Source organism: Artemia franciscana, chromosome 1, assembly GCF_032884065.1.
Source record: "Artemia franciscana chromosome 1, ASM3288406v1, whole genome shotgun sequence".
In the NCBI taxonomy this organism is placed as follows: Eukaryota; Metazoa; Arthropoda; class Branchiopoda; order Anostraca; family Artemiidae; genus Artemia; species Artemia franciscana.
This window is the reverse complement of record NC_088863.1, coordinates 39,053,544-39,068,324: the sequence shown is the minus strand read 5'-3', so window position 1 is coordinate 39,068,324 and position 14,781 is coordinate 39,053,544. Positions and strand designations below refer to the sequence as shown.

The window sequence follows — 14,781 nt, the reverse complement described above, 5'->3', positions numbered from 1 at the left end:
AATGAGGTAAATTGGCAAAATACGGTAAAACTAGTAAATAAGGTACTCCCTAGGAAATATTGAGTAAACTTCATGTTTTAGAGTTGCCCAGTGTCTAGAAGACCAGTTGATCATTTCTTTTAAGCATCACTTTCAGCTTTTAATGACATTTTTTAATGATTCTGATTTTCCTGAGCTTGAAAAAGATAAAACCCCTTCAACTAGAGTCTCATCAACTTAATAAACAGCCTAGTTTATCCTTTTGGTTAGAAAAAAAATATGATGCGTTTGTAAAAGTTTTGCGTAACTCCCTTTCAAACAAAAGTCCTGCATAGGGCCGTGAGGATTATATATCAATTTTTGTATCCGCCCTCCCCGCGTCCCTCCTTAAGAACTAATTATGTTTATGTGAAGATTCTTTCAAAATAATTGCTGAAACATAAGGATCATTAAACTAGAATAAGAATTTCTTAAGGACACTATAGTCAGTAACAACTCATTTGGTACCAATTGGTTAAAAAACTGGCGACATCTTAGAAAAGGGTACTGGAACTTCCGATTATCAATCGACTGAGCCCCCTCCAAAATATATTTGATCTTCCTTTACACTTGAAGTGTCTCTGGGATAAAATAAGTCAACAAATATTTACACATTGAACCCTTAGGGGGTCTTTACAATAAATAATTCTATACGATTTCTTCTGACTTAAAAGGAGAGTAGAAATTTCATTTTCCCTTCTAATGAAGATCCGGAATTATCCAATGGAGAAATAGGCAGGGGGTTCAATGTCTGGCGTAGCCGACTATTCGGTTTGGGACAGGGGTCACGAGGGTCAGTGTTGTTATTCTATAAGTTCAGCCAAAGTCGACCAAGCTCTAAATGGGTACTTTGGGGAATCTGGGGAAGGTAAGCAGGAAGAGTATGTGAAAGCAAAGGATGGTTGGCTCCAAATACCCATTGAACTTCTTAGCTGAAGGGCCACGAAATGGAGATCGGCACCACCAGTTTGGACCTTGAGGGTCTAATACCATCATCTTTGCTTACTTACTAGAGCATTCTGTCACCTGTCACTTGTCTTTGTAGCTATGAAACCGGTTATATCGGATCTAATATTCAGATAAAAAACTTGGGTACGTTCTGGCTAATTAACATGATTACATAATTCTTGCCCAATCTTGTTGGTGAATAGTCTTTCATTTAATATGACTTCTTTTTTAGGTTTGTTTGATTCGGTTTTTCTTCATCTCTGATAGAGTTCCTTCCTTATTTTCCTTCTGTTTTTGAGCATTGAAGACGGCTGGGTGGAAATCCTTGATAAAACACCTGCTTCAGTCATTTTCGCTCCTTTTCTGTCCACTGGCCGACATTATCCTCTTTTTTCGCGGGTATTTAATTTTTTCTTGTTTGTCATAAGTCACTCCTACTTGTAGCTCTTTATGTCTTAAACAGCTCGCAGAAATATTATAATTTTATTTTAGCTGATATTTCAGCATTTTAAAATTATAATTACCTGTGCTATAATCTATAGTACACTTTATTGTTTTGATAACAAGAGACTGCAATCGAACAGACGACCTTTCAATACAGCTGACGTTAGACACCAGCTATGCAGAAATAAAATCAATAGGTCATACCAAACCTGTTTTTTTTATGCCTGTTCAAGAGAGACAGAGATGAACCTCCAGCATTTTCATTTGGTGGAGGGGGGAGCAAGACAGGTCCATATCCGGATAGACAAGGGGCATGGGATACATAATTTTTTTTACATTATTGGGGGTAACTTCCCTCTCCTTGCTCCTCCCCCCAAAAAATGATTCCCCTGAAGAGAGATTATTTATGCACAGTATAGCATGTTTTGAAGCTGTGAAAATTTCAAGGCATTGTAAAATATGTCGGTAGAATATAAAAGATACCGGTAAAATATTAAAATACCAGTAAAACAGATAAAATAGGTAAATTACATAAAATGCGTAAATTGCATAAAATAGATAAAATACCAAATTTTATCGGGGTCCGTAAAATTACGGTAAAATAGGTAAAATATCCAATTTGACCGTGACCAATCTTACCAGTTACAAGACTACCTTTAACGACTGCATTATTCTTAATCGTCACCAGAGCCCCTATTAATTGAAGACCCAAATTCTAAGAAAGTAATTTTCCTTAAATGGCTGAAAAATCCTGAAATTTGCTTCGTTAAATTTTCGTGGGGCATTAGGTTCTTGCCTCGTTAAATTTTTTGTGGGGCATTAGGTTTTACCAGTCTTTTTTACCAACTGCTTTTGTTTCATTTATTATTAATTAACATCGTATTTATTTCTGTCATATTTTATAACCTAAAGAAGAATTAACACTTGTGTTGCATCAAACAGTTTATGGTATCGAACTGTAAGTAAGGAACGACATGGCTCAATAGTGACCGGATCCATAAAAATGGAATTTTGATACCAATAGATATATCAAAAGAATTGGCTTTTTTGCTGATTTCAAATATACAAGTTTTATTAGCTTTAGTATTATCCCTCAAAGGTTACGGGCAGTAGCTTAATTTCGTCTGAATCCTGGAGGGGGGGGGTTGGGGCCTATTTCCTCAAATCAAGTGAAAATGACACTGAAAATGAAAAATCAGCCGTATAATACCATAAGGCCTAACATTTACTAAAGAAAATTGATCGGTTTCCCTGGATGCTTGAATTATGCAGTTTTGACAAGTTTGAAGTATTTCAGTTTTGACAAGATTTTTTGCAGAAACTAAATTTCAGCTGGGGGCGAACTGAGGTCTTGGAGGGGAGAGGGGGCAAAGTTAGGTCGGGAAGGGACAGTTTTTTCTCCGCTGACCCAAAGCAAATTACGCCCCTTGTTACGAGCCTGAAAAAATTACCTGATTTTAAAAAAGGAGAAAACACCCCCTAAAAGTCATGTAGTAAGATACAAACAAGATTATTGAATGCTTATGTTTGAGGTATCTGATCTCACAATAATAACAAAAGAAAATTTATATTTTCCTTTTCTTTTCCACAAGGTCATTCCAGCAAAATCATTTGCAACAGCATTATGTCCATGGATGGCTTAGACTCTCTCTAAATGCTTTAATGACCCAAAAGGAAAATTGAACATAATTGCACTGTTCAGCTAGAAAAACAGTAGTATAACTTTTTGAACATTGTGATTTCTTAAGGAAAGTTGTCGGCAAAGTAAATACGCATCTTTAATATTGTTTCGGGCCATCTCCAAAAAAGTGATTAATTGTATAATATGTATTTTAACATAAGATACTTCAAAGATTTTCAGTCAATTCTGTGAAATGAGTGGCCAGGTTTTCCATCAAAATTTATACAACCTCTCTTTTAAGAAAGAAAAAACTTCATTTTCAAGATTATAGACTATTTTTAACAGCAAACAATCAACATCAACGTAATCAAACAATAGGAAAATCTTACCAAGAATAAACAATATAGGCCATATGTAACCTATAGCGAGATGGCATACAAAATTACATTAATAAGAATTTCATATTGGCTGGTATTAATCAATAGTTAGGCCTACTTAAGAGGAAACAATATTCTGAGAACAACATTACAAACACTATATATTTACAATTGACTCTTGATAACTTGACACTTGATAATTTGAATCTGTTAATAATTAGAACTTGTTTTGCAGTCCCTAGAAAACAAAGGATAAATTAAAAAAAAAACCTTGATAATTTCAATTTGTAATATGGGCACCTTGCTTGGAATATTCTCTAAAAATATATAAATTCTGCCGAAGAGCCTTTATAAAAGTGAAAATGTGAAAAAAAATTTTTTGCCTGCATGGTTTTAATATACATTTGTGATTAAGAAGGTAAATAAAAGAGTTTATATGTATGTATGTACATATATGTATTGTTTATTTTTAATAAAATGCTTGTTTATTTGAAATTCTTCCTTGTTCCTTCTTGATCAGTTGAACTCTTATTATTCTTGAGGTCTCCATAATTTGGACTTTTTGTCTGGTCCCTTGAGTCTCAAATTATCAAGAGTTAACTATATCTATAACATTTCTAAAAGTACTTAACTTCACCCACGCTTTTTTAAAAATTTTGCCCTCCTAAATTATACAGACCTAATATTTCCCAGGTTCAAAAGTATGATATGTGGCAAAATAAATGATGAACAAATAAGTAAGATAATTTATAATTATCCATAAGTGGGAGGGGAGAGACTTAAAGATCTTTTTCAGATTAACTCACTAATGATATAGGCCTAGCTAAGAAGCAGACATATCTATGAAATCATAATTCTATCCTGACACCAAATATAACTTTCATTTGTATTGAAAATGATATTTTCTCCCCTGATGTGCGAATACGCAGCCAACCCTATGCTATATAACTTACAGGCAATGGATTCACCAGAAGTTGCTCTTCTCTTCAACTGATTTAAAAATGTCAAAATAATAGTCTGGCATAATCTTGCCAGAAAAAATATCACGGAAGAGTGTTCTTTTTTTATTTTTTTTCCAGGGGTGATTGTATCCAACCAGTGGCCCTATAATTTCGTGAGAGGGCTCATTCTAATGGTAATCAAAAGTTCGGGGCCCTTTTTTAGTGAACAAAAAAATTGGAGGGCAACCGGGCCCCCTCCCAAGCTTGTTTTTTCCCAAAGTCATCGGATCGAAATTTCAAGATGGCCATTTTGCTCAACATAGTAAAAAATTCTGATTACTATGTCTTTGGGGACGACCTAGCCTTTCCACAGTTCCCGAGAGAAAGGCTGCAAGTTATGAACTTTGCTCTTTGCTCCCATATAGTATTGGTTACTGGGAAGCATAAAGACATTTTCAGGGGGATATTTCTGGTGGTGGGGAGGGGGCTACGTGAGAGGATCTTTCCATAGTGGAATCTATAATTGGGGAAGAGAATTTCCAAGAAGAAGGTGCTGGATTTTCCAGCATTATTTAAAAAACGAGGAGAAATTAAAAAAACAAGTTTTTTCGACTGAAAGTAAGGAGTAACATTAAAAATTAAATCGAAGAGAAATTATTATGTATATGAGGGGGTTCATCACCTCCACAATACTTTGCTCTTTACGCTAAAGTATTTTAGCAATTTCAAAAGAACTATTTATTCTAATTAAACGGCCTTTGTTATTCAGGGGTTATTCTTAAAAGTTGGAACAAAATTTGAACTTTAGTGTAAAGACCGAGGTATTGACGAGAGGGCGAACCCCCTTATGTAAGTAATAAAAATACAGAAGTTTATGGCTTAAGTTAATTTGTAAGTTACGTATATTTGTTACTAATAAAATACGCTCTTGAAAGAAAATCAAAAGTTTTAGTGGACTTTTTAACTAGCCAAAAAAATTGGAGGATAACTAGCCCACCTCCTCGCCCACTTTTTCTAAAAATCGTCCGATCAAAACTTTGGGAAAGCTATCTAGCCAAAAAAGTAAAATTAACATGCAGATTTCATCTTTATTATTCATGTACGGTGAGCCAAATTCAACACCTACATTAACTTAAAAACTTTCAGAAAATAAATAGAAAAAAAATAGTTAGGGGCAACACTAAAACATGTAACGATTATTTTGCTAATTGAACGTTAATTCTGAAAAGCTAGAAAAAATGAGGTATTTTCAACTTACGAACGGGTAATCGGATCTAAATGAAATTTGATATTTAGAAGGATATCGTGTCTCAAACCTCTTATTTTAAATTCCGACCGGATCTGGTGACATTGGGGGGAGTTTGGGGGGGGGAGTCTAAAATCATGGAAAACGCTTAGATTGGAGGGATTGAGATGAAACTTGATGGGAAAAATAAGCAGAAGTTTTAGATACGTGATTTACATAATTAGAACGTATCCTCTCTATTGAGGGGGGGGGGGAGGTAATTCTGAAAAATTAAAAAAATGACGTATTTTTAACTTACGAAGGAGCGATCGGATCTTCATGAAACTTCATATTTAGAAGGAACTCGTAACTCAGATCTCTTATTTTAAATCTCGACCGGATCCAGCGTCATTGGGATGGGGGGGGGGGCGGTTTGGGGGGGACCGGAAATCTTAGAAAATACTTAAAGCGGAGAGATCAGAATGAAACTGGATGGGAGGAATAAAAACCTGTCTAACATACGTGACTGACATAACCGGACCGGATCTGCTTTCTTTGGTGGAGTTGGGGGGGGGGTAATTTGGAAAAATGAGGTATTTGTAACTTACGAAAGGGTGACCAAATATTAATGAAATTTGATATTTAGAAGGATCTTGTGCTTTAAAGCTCTAATTTTAAATTCCGACCAGATCCTGTAACATTGGGGGGAGTTGGAGGGGGAAATCGGAATTCTTGGAAAACGTCAAAATTGGGGTATTTTTATCTTACGAATAGGTGATCGGATCTTAATGAAATTTGATATTTAGAAGGAATTTATGTCTCTGAGCTCTTATTTAAAATCCCAACCAGATCTTTTGACATTGGGGGGAGTTGGAGGGGGAAATCTTGGAAAACACTTGGAGGGGGAGGAATCGGGATGATGCACGGTGGATAGAATAAGCAAATGTTCTTGATACGTGATTGACGTAACCGTACTGGATTCGCTCTTTTTGGGGGAGTTGGGGGGAGGGGTTCAGTGATTTGGAGAGTTTGGTGCTTCTGGACGTGCTAGGACGATGAAAATTTTTAGGCTTGTCAGGGAGCTGCACAAATTGACTTCATAAAGTCGTTTTCCCAGATTTGACCATCTGGGAGGCTAAAGGAAGAGGAAAAATTAGAAAAAATGAGGTATGTATAACTTAGGAGTGGGTGATCAGATCTTAATGAATTTTGATATTTAGAAGGACTCAGAGCTCTTATTTTAAATCCTGACCGGCATTAAGCCTCTGATTTTCCTTTTAAATCAATCTATTGATTCTTAGAATTTTGTTAGAGCTCATACCATATGAGTTCTTGGCTCTTAGCTCCTTTTGCCTCGTCACAAGTGCCATATGAGCTCTTAGCTCTTGTTCCTTTGAAAATCACGTGCAATACGATTTTTTCAATCGTTTTCCCACGGATTATCTGAAATCGGTTCCCGAAAAAAGCTACGTGTTTTCAGCCCTTTAGCGTCAAAGGCAAAGGCAAAGTATCTTCTAGGAAAGAAGTCGTGATAAATTCCCGGTAAAAATGGAAACAGGCCTATTTAAATGTCTGTCTTCAAAAAAGATTGGATGGCTATGATTCATCAAGAGGTTTGCACTGTGTTACGTCTATACTGCTAGCAAAACTATTGTATTTGCCAGAAGAAAATTGCTGGTAATTCTTAGTTCGAATTTAATTAGATAGCTTAATTGCAAACTAAACCCATTGAATAGGCTAAGTCAAGGAAAGGCTGTTATTGGTTCCAATTTTCTTTAGCCTATTGAAAGTAAGCAATGCTAGGAGCAGCCATTAAATTCTTGCATATTCACATACTCTAGCTAGAAATAAAGTAGGCTAAGTGCATCACACGATGCCCTTTTTGGGCTCTTTCCAAATTCATTAAAAATATTTTGGTCATCTAGTTGGAAAATTCGGCCCATCCCTATAGGAGAAACCTATATTTGCCAACTATTTGACTAGGCTAATAACTTCTATCCAGCCACATTACAGTAATTGTTTAGTTTTGTCACAAGCTGTCTAGGTAAAATTCTAGTTAATTGACTTCTTGCTATCTCAGAAAGGGCTTAGGTTAGGAAAATTAAACTTTCAGGGATGAATCTATAGACTAAAGTATGTCCCAGGAGGGTATTTTGAAGCAATTACCTCCACTCCTTCTCCCTCTAGAGGGCTCTGACCTTTGACAACCTTTAAAAATGTGTGTCTTATAAAAGTGAAACCTTGAAAAATATATCTTCTGCTTAACCAAAGTACAACAAAATTGTTTTCAGCTTCATAACTTTGCTGAATTCCATTTTATAAGGTTTTAAAGATATGCACATACATTTCCTAAATTTTGAAAAAAACCATTGATATGGCTCAAAATTCTACTCAAATAACAGGAATTGCACTTTCAGAACTAAAGGCAGAGAAAAAGCAACTAGTAAGTGAAATTTAAGGTCAAATGTTGTTTTGTCAAAATTTCAATAGGTATAGACCTGTCATCTAGGCAAATTTCAGGGCCCTCTAGAGGGAGAAGGAGTAGAGGTGGGTGCTTTAAAATACCTTCCCAGGACACACTTTAGTCTGCAGATTCCTCCCTGAAAGTTTCATTTTCCTAACCTAAACCCTCTCTGAGATGGCAAGAAGTCAATTAACAAGAATTTTACCAGCTGTCTAAACTGGAAACTATGCTGGGTAAAATTCTAGTTAATTGACTTCTTGCTATCTCAGAAAGGGTTTAGGTAAACAATTACCCACTTGAATTTACTAGCTAGCTGGAAATATACATTGCCCCAGAAAACAATTCATTTTCCAATCAGTTGACTAGTAACTTCTCCCCAACACAATTTTATTTTTCCATAAAGTTGACTAATAACTGCTCCCAAGCAACTCTTAATTTCGCAAGCTAGCTGGAGGCAAACATTACCCCAGAAAACAATTAATTCTCAAGTAGGCTAGTTGAACAGTAAGTTTTCCCCAGTCAAACTTTCATTTTCCAACTAGTTGACAAATAACTTCTCCCCAACAGTATTTTATTTTTCCAAGCCTCACTTAATTTTGTCAACTAGCTGGAAACAAACTTTGCCCCAGAAAACTGTTCATTTTCCAACTAGTTGAGAAGTAACTTTTCCCTAGCAAAACTTTGATTTTCACACTAGTTGACTAATAACTTCCCCTCAGCACCACTAAATTTTGCCAACTACCTGTACACAAACATTACCCCAGAAAACAATTTATTTTCCAACTATATGAATAGCAACTTCTCTCCATCAATGCTTTCTTTTTCCAACTAGCTGGAAACAAACTTACCCTATAAACACTTTTGCTAGCCATCTAGTTGGCAAGTAACTTTTCCTCAGAATAATTTCTTGGCCAACAACATGAAGATATAACTGATAACATGACATACCCAGTCCATCAGTCTGACAAAAATCAGCAGCATGCGCTTTTAACAAAAGCACTACAGCTAAGGTAAATCAAACAAACTGAATTCAGGAGTAAATAGTCTGGAAGTCATGGAACCAAAATTCTTCTCCTTCTGTAAGTGTGCTTTCCAATCTTAGGTAGCACTCTGCAAGATAGTCTTACCCCAAGTTCATAGAGATGCAATTTCATGCAAAAATGCACATTTTTGCACAACCCACCAAATTCTATCCATTGTCTGATGTCCATTTTTGTGTTATGACAGCTCATTGCATGGATTGAAGTATTTTAACTAATCCATTTAGATAGTGTTTTGAGGGATTTACTGGACTGGATTGGTACTAACAATATTGCATTTTTGCTGCATCCATTCTGCATGAGCTGTTTTGCATGAAAAAAAAGAAAAAAAAAAAAAACAGATCTGTAATTCAGGTGCAATATTTTAGCTGTCAAATCAACCAGGATATAGATTAATGAAGGGTGCTTCTATTTTTCTTGCATTTTCAAGCAAGATTTATTTTGCAGCTAGCCTCATATTGCAAATTTCTCTGCTACTTTTACTTGCTTAATTTGTCTTAACTAACACTCTCCTAACATACAAACCTTGGCTGTGTGGCTAAGACCTCTAACTTCTGTCAACAAAGACTATACAAATGGGTTTTTCTTTCAGTTGTTCCACAAATTTTGTTTCTGGTTAGGTTTTTTAATTAGATTTTTTGGACAGACCAAATGCTAATTAACTGAATTTATTGCCAGGAAATTGTCCTAAAACTGGCTTCTGTGAAGAAGATTGTCATTGAGAAGAAATACTTAAATAAGGAGCATATACAGAGGGAATACAACTCTTTACTAGCAACCATACAAGCAAAAACTAACAGAATGGAAATTTCTGTCCCCCAAAACTATGTTTGAACTATTACAAAACCAAAGAAAAATTCTGCACTGGTTCTCACCTTTTTTTTGATAGTCTTCCAGACAAAAAGAGATACTTAACCTGTGTCTGCTTTATTTCAATTGAATCTGTTTAATTTTGTTTTTGTAGACTTTGGTTATCAACAAAATAAATAAACCTTATAATTTACACAGTTAGCTGCACTTGCTGCATAAGAATGATGACATATCTCTGAAACTAAACTTGTACCTTGGACCCTTTTTCTGAGGCGTCACTAGCCCTTCACCTTCGGGGGGGGGGGGGGGAGGAGATGCCTGAGATGTGCTAACAAATCTTAAGCAAGTACTGACGAAAAAAAATTCTCCAGGTGTTGGTATCCTTTGTTGAAATTTAAACAAAAAAAAAAAAACATGTCATATATTATAGTTCAAAGCATTTAAAAAAGATGAGACACATGTTCAAACCTGTACAAATGAATCAGCTAAACTTTAAGCCAGTACTGCTTTACAACTTTCCACTTGTCTACAAGAGGGTTGAGGTTGATCTTAGTCAGCATGTCTTTTTCTGACATCATGAGCATAAGATGGTCAAGTCTTTTGTCTCCCATTGTTGACCTCAATCCATTCTTCATGATCTTCATCTTACTGAATATTTGCTCACCTTTGGCTGATGTTACTGGAATTGTTTTTGCAAATATGGATGCTCTGTACACTAAGGGCAATCCTCTTCTATTCTTCTTTCTTAGAGAGAATAGGTGGGCAAACTCAAATATGCTTCCAGAAACTGTTGTTTTCATGCTTGTAAACTTCTGCATACATTTCCATTTTGGACTGGAAAACTTGGACTGGCATATCTGCTATTGGGAATGTGGCACTGAAAGCTTGACACTACAAAGGTTCAAGGTTCACAAGGCAATCAAAGGCAGGAAGTACCAGCTCCTTTGTTTCTTCAAATGCTAGGGACAACTCTTCACCTATGACTGTTAAAATTTTCTTAAACTCAGTAGCATAAAATATGGCAAGCAACATCTGCAACACTTCACTTGTTCTATTGCCATCGGTGTATCTTTGAGGAAGCTGCTGCTGACAATGTTATCATCTATGTTCCCCCTCCAACCAAGAGTAGAATTCTTTGTCAGTGATGGGACAATCATCATCCTCTTCTCTGCAAATTAATTGCTTGGCCATATTGACAGATGTCATTACTTGACCAGCAAGTTTGCTCTTGTTGCTCATGGCTTGTTTGATGACAGTCACCATGGCTTTCATCAAGTTGCATGTTCTGACAATATCCAGCTCTACTGCTTGAAGTTCACGAATCAGGACATTTGTTTAAGAAAGTAATGCCCTCCTGAGCATCAGCTGTGCTATAAATTCGAATCTAGTAATGGCACTAAGAAGCCCATTGGACTTTGACTTGGTGTCTGTATCAAGGGTGTCTGAACTTGCCATTTCTCTCAGCAGTCGAACAACTTCTGGCAGAACACTCCAAAGTGCTTAAAGCAACTCTGATCTTGCAGACCATCTTGTTTCTGACATTCCCTTTAGATGAAGCTTGCCTTCAACTTCTTCTACAGCCTTGTAGTACAGATTAAAGTGCTTGGATCCCCTGGTGAAAAAAATTATAGGTTCTCTGTAAGACACCAAACATGTTATGGGTCAAGGACCTTGATTCACAGCAATGCTCCACTATAATGTTCCCTCTGTGGGTGAGGCACCTGAGGTATGGATCATTTCTTCCAAGCTTCTTAGAAATGTGAGCCTGTTCTCCCTCAAAACTACCACTCATGTTGCTGGCAAATCATAATATTGAAATGCCAGTTTCTCTTTATTGATACCAAGCTTCATCATAACTTGCAGAATTTCTTTGGAAAGATTGACTCCTTTATTTGACTCGGAATCAACAACAGTGAGTGAGAATCAACAACAGTGAGTGAGCGCTCTTTAGCGGCTTCTTTGATATCAACATATCAGACACCTACAGCTAAACGTTCTTTGCAGTTGACATCCGGTGTTCCATCTGCAAACACTCCAAAGAAGTGAGCTTCATTAACTTCTGCTACGATTCTCTGAGCCAGCTCTGTTCCAACAATGGCAATCAATTCGTTTTGACTACATCCCAACAGATAGCTGGTGACATGTGGCTAGTTCTGTGTACTCACCAATTGATTCATTTCAGTGTTATGCCTTGAAAGCAGATTGGCTAGCTCAACATAGTTGCCCCATTCATGATCTTTTCTGCAAAATGCAACACCTTGTTTACCTAGCCTGGTAGTGATGTCAAGCAACATGCATATGATGCAACGTCCTCTCCTTTTCTTTTTCTGGCTCTATATCCTTTCTGAGTTTCTCCTTGTCAACTAAGAAAGGGAAAGACTTGTCTCTTGCTATAAAAGAAATGAGATCACCAGCAGAAGCTTTATAGCCATTTGATTGGAAATGAGTGACAAGCATTTAAGGCTTGACACCCTTGCTACACATCTTATGCCAGTTTCTAGTTCCAGCAATGAAAGCTGTATCTTTGTTCCTGTATTTGTGTTCAGGTCCAATTGAGAACAAGGAACACGCAAAGCAGTACACCAAATCCTTTTCCACAATATACTCTAGGTGTAGGTACTCATTATACCAGTTTTTAACAAAGTGCAATTGGTGTTTGGAACTCTGTGCTTGGATTGTCTTGTTTACTGGGAAGTTGAGCTTTGGCTGAAAAGGTCCTAGATCAATAAGTTTCAGCTTTTCAGAGTTGGAAAGTTCTTCTCTCCTCAACCCAGGATCATGCTCAACTCTTACAATTCCAACCCAATATAAAGTGTTGACCTCTGACTTGACCAATTCATTTTCCTTTCCTTTTTGAGCAGTGAATTTCTCAGACTGACTAATAAGTCTATTTCTGTATTCAGTATACAGTTGCCCAATGTCTAGTGCCTGTATTACACCTTGTAATTACACCTTGTTTTGTAATTACATCTTTTTTGAAGGGTCTCAGGCCTTTTTAAAATTTCCGAGAAATATGTTTTCAAAATAGCATTTACCATTATGACTAATGAAATAAAGACCAATTACCATTCCTGAATCAGCAACAAGTGACAATTTTTTTTTTGCTATATAGTTTCCATAGAAACCCATTTTTAAACTTTTGGTTACTATTGGCTGTTAGATTTCTTGTTGTATGCTTGTTTCAAATATCATCACCTCACCTCAAATCACCTTAAATTCTATTATGCAGACATAAAAGGATTGCTCCCTGTGATATATCTGCCAGTGATGACTTCAAAGTCTGGTCAAGGATTCTGGGCATCCTAGTGTAAAAACCATCCCCTCCGCTTCTAGTCCCTGTCCAGATCATACTTGAATTACTCTACGATGTGAGATTAGATGGTCTGATTGCTTGAGGAGTTCCAAAGTGAAGCAACATGGTTGGAAAAGAAGTAGTAGAGTTGTCTGCTCTTGGCAGTTTATTGGGTTTTTCTGCCTCAGGTTCTCTGGTTAGGGTTGAAGGGAAGAAGGGATGAGTTGAGATTGGCTTGCAGATGCTGAAAAGATGTGATGGTATCACCCCTTTTCCTTTAGTAAACAAGGGTTAGAATTTTCAATGCTACAAGCCCGTTATGGTAAGGGGGGTTCTCGAGTTGTATGGCATTTTGGTGGCATACCACTGGACAATTTTAAGGACTGAGAGAAGGCCAGTGTCATACCAAAATCCAACACTGTGTATATCTTAGAGGTGTAAAGCTTTTTTCATAATGTTTGGGTTTTGGCTGACAAATGTTCTTTTGGTAGTAACAAGATATCTTCCTTGCATTTTTTGTACTGTACTGTAGCAGTCACTTTTCTGACATGTGAACTAGGTTATCCTGATCTTTCTGCAGAGAGGCTCTTGCTTCAGCAGTATCAGCTGCCCTTGAAAGTTTAGATTCATTAGTGTAGAAGGCTACTGTATTTTGTGTGCAATTAAGGGCATCAGTGATAGAAGTGTTGAATAATGTCAGGCCAAGCTGAACACCCTTAGGCACTCCTCTCTTCACTTTTAGTGGGTTGGAGTAAACTAGGGAGCCATCAGAAGTATAGAGAACATCAACCTGTGTTCTGTCTCTTTGGAAGCCCTTAACCCAGTCAATGACCTCCTTATTAAATTGGCTGCATTCTTGTTTATGATTCAGTTTGTGATGTGGTACCTTCTCAAATGCCTTAGCCTTGTCAAGTAGTAAAAGATCAGTCAATAAACTTAGTAATGACATCATAGGCCTCAAGTAGGTTTGTGTCTGTCAACCTGACTTTTCTAAAATTGTGTTGGGTAGTTTGGCAAAAGTGTGTTGGCCATCAGGTGTTCTATGAAGGCATAATTTACCTTGGCTTTCATAGTATTAGAGGGGACAGAGGTCAGACTAATAGGTCTGTAGTGTTTGGAATCTTCCCTTTTTGAATGCAGGAAGCACATTAGCTGTCCTAAATCCTTGGGGACTTTACTGGTATTTAAAGATGTTAACTAATGAAGAGGCTATCTGGTTTGCCATTTCTTTCAGGAGTCTTGTATGGATTCAATATTGACCTCTTTCTTTAGTTATATTGATCTTAGATAACCATTTATGGACCACTGTAGTAGTGAATGCCATCAAACAGTTTGTGGTAACAAACTGTGAGTAAGGAGTGATGTGGCTCAAAAGTAACCAAACTCTAAGAAACAGAGTCTACATAACAATAGATACATCAAAGAATTGAATTTTGATGCTTATTCAAAATATGTAAAATTCACAAAATTTAATGGCACCTATCAAAAGTTACAAGCCTGAGAAAATTTGCCAAATTTTTGAAAAAAGGGGGAAACACTCCCAAAACATCAAGCAGTCTTAATGAAAACCACACCATCGGATTCAATATACTAGAAAACCG

The 14,781-nt window shown here is 36.7% G+C and overlaps 1 protein-coding gene across 2 annotated transcripts in view; it reads left to right on the top strand.

Moving 5' to 3' along the window:
- The first annotated feature begins 7,094 nt into the window (after window positions 1-7,094).
- Window positions 7,095-14,781, top strand: part of LOC136029340 (ceramide glucosyltransferase-like) — a 111,496-nt gene continuing 103,809 nt past the window's right edge. The window contains exon 1 of one of the 2 annotated variants that reach the window (XM_065707631.1): window positions 7,095-7,251. The gene's annotated coding sequence lies outside the window, so the exon portion shown is untranslated. The remainder of the gene's footprint in view (window positions 7,252-14,781) is intronic. The other variant, XM_065707657.1, reaches the window with a different exon arrangement.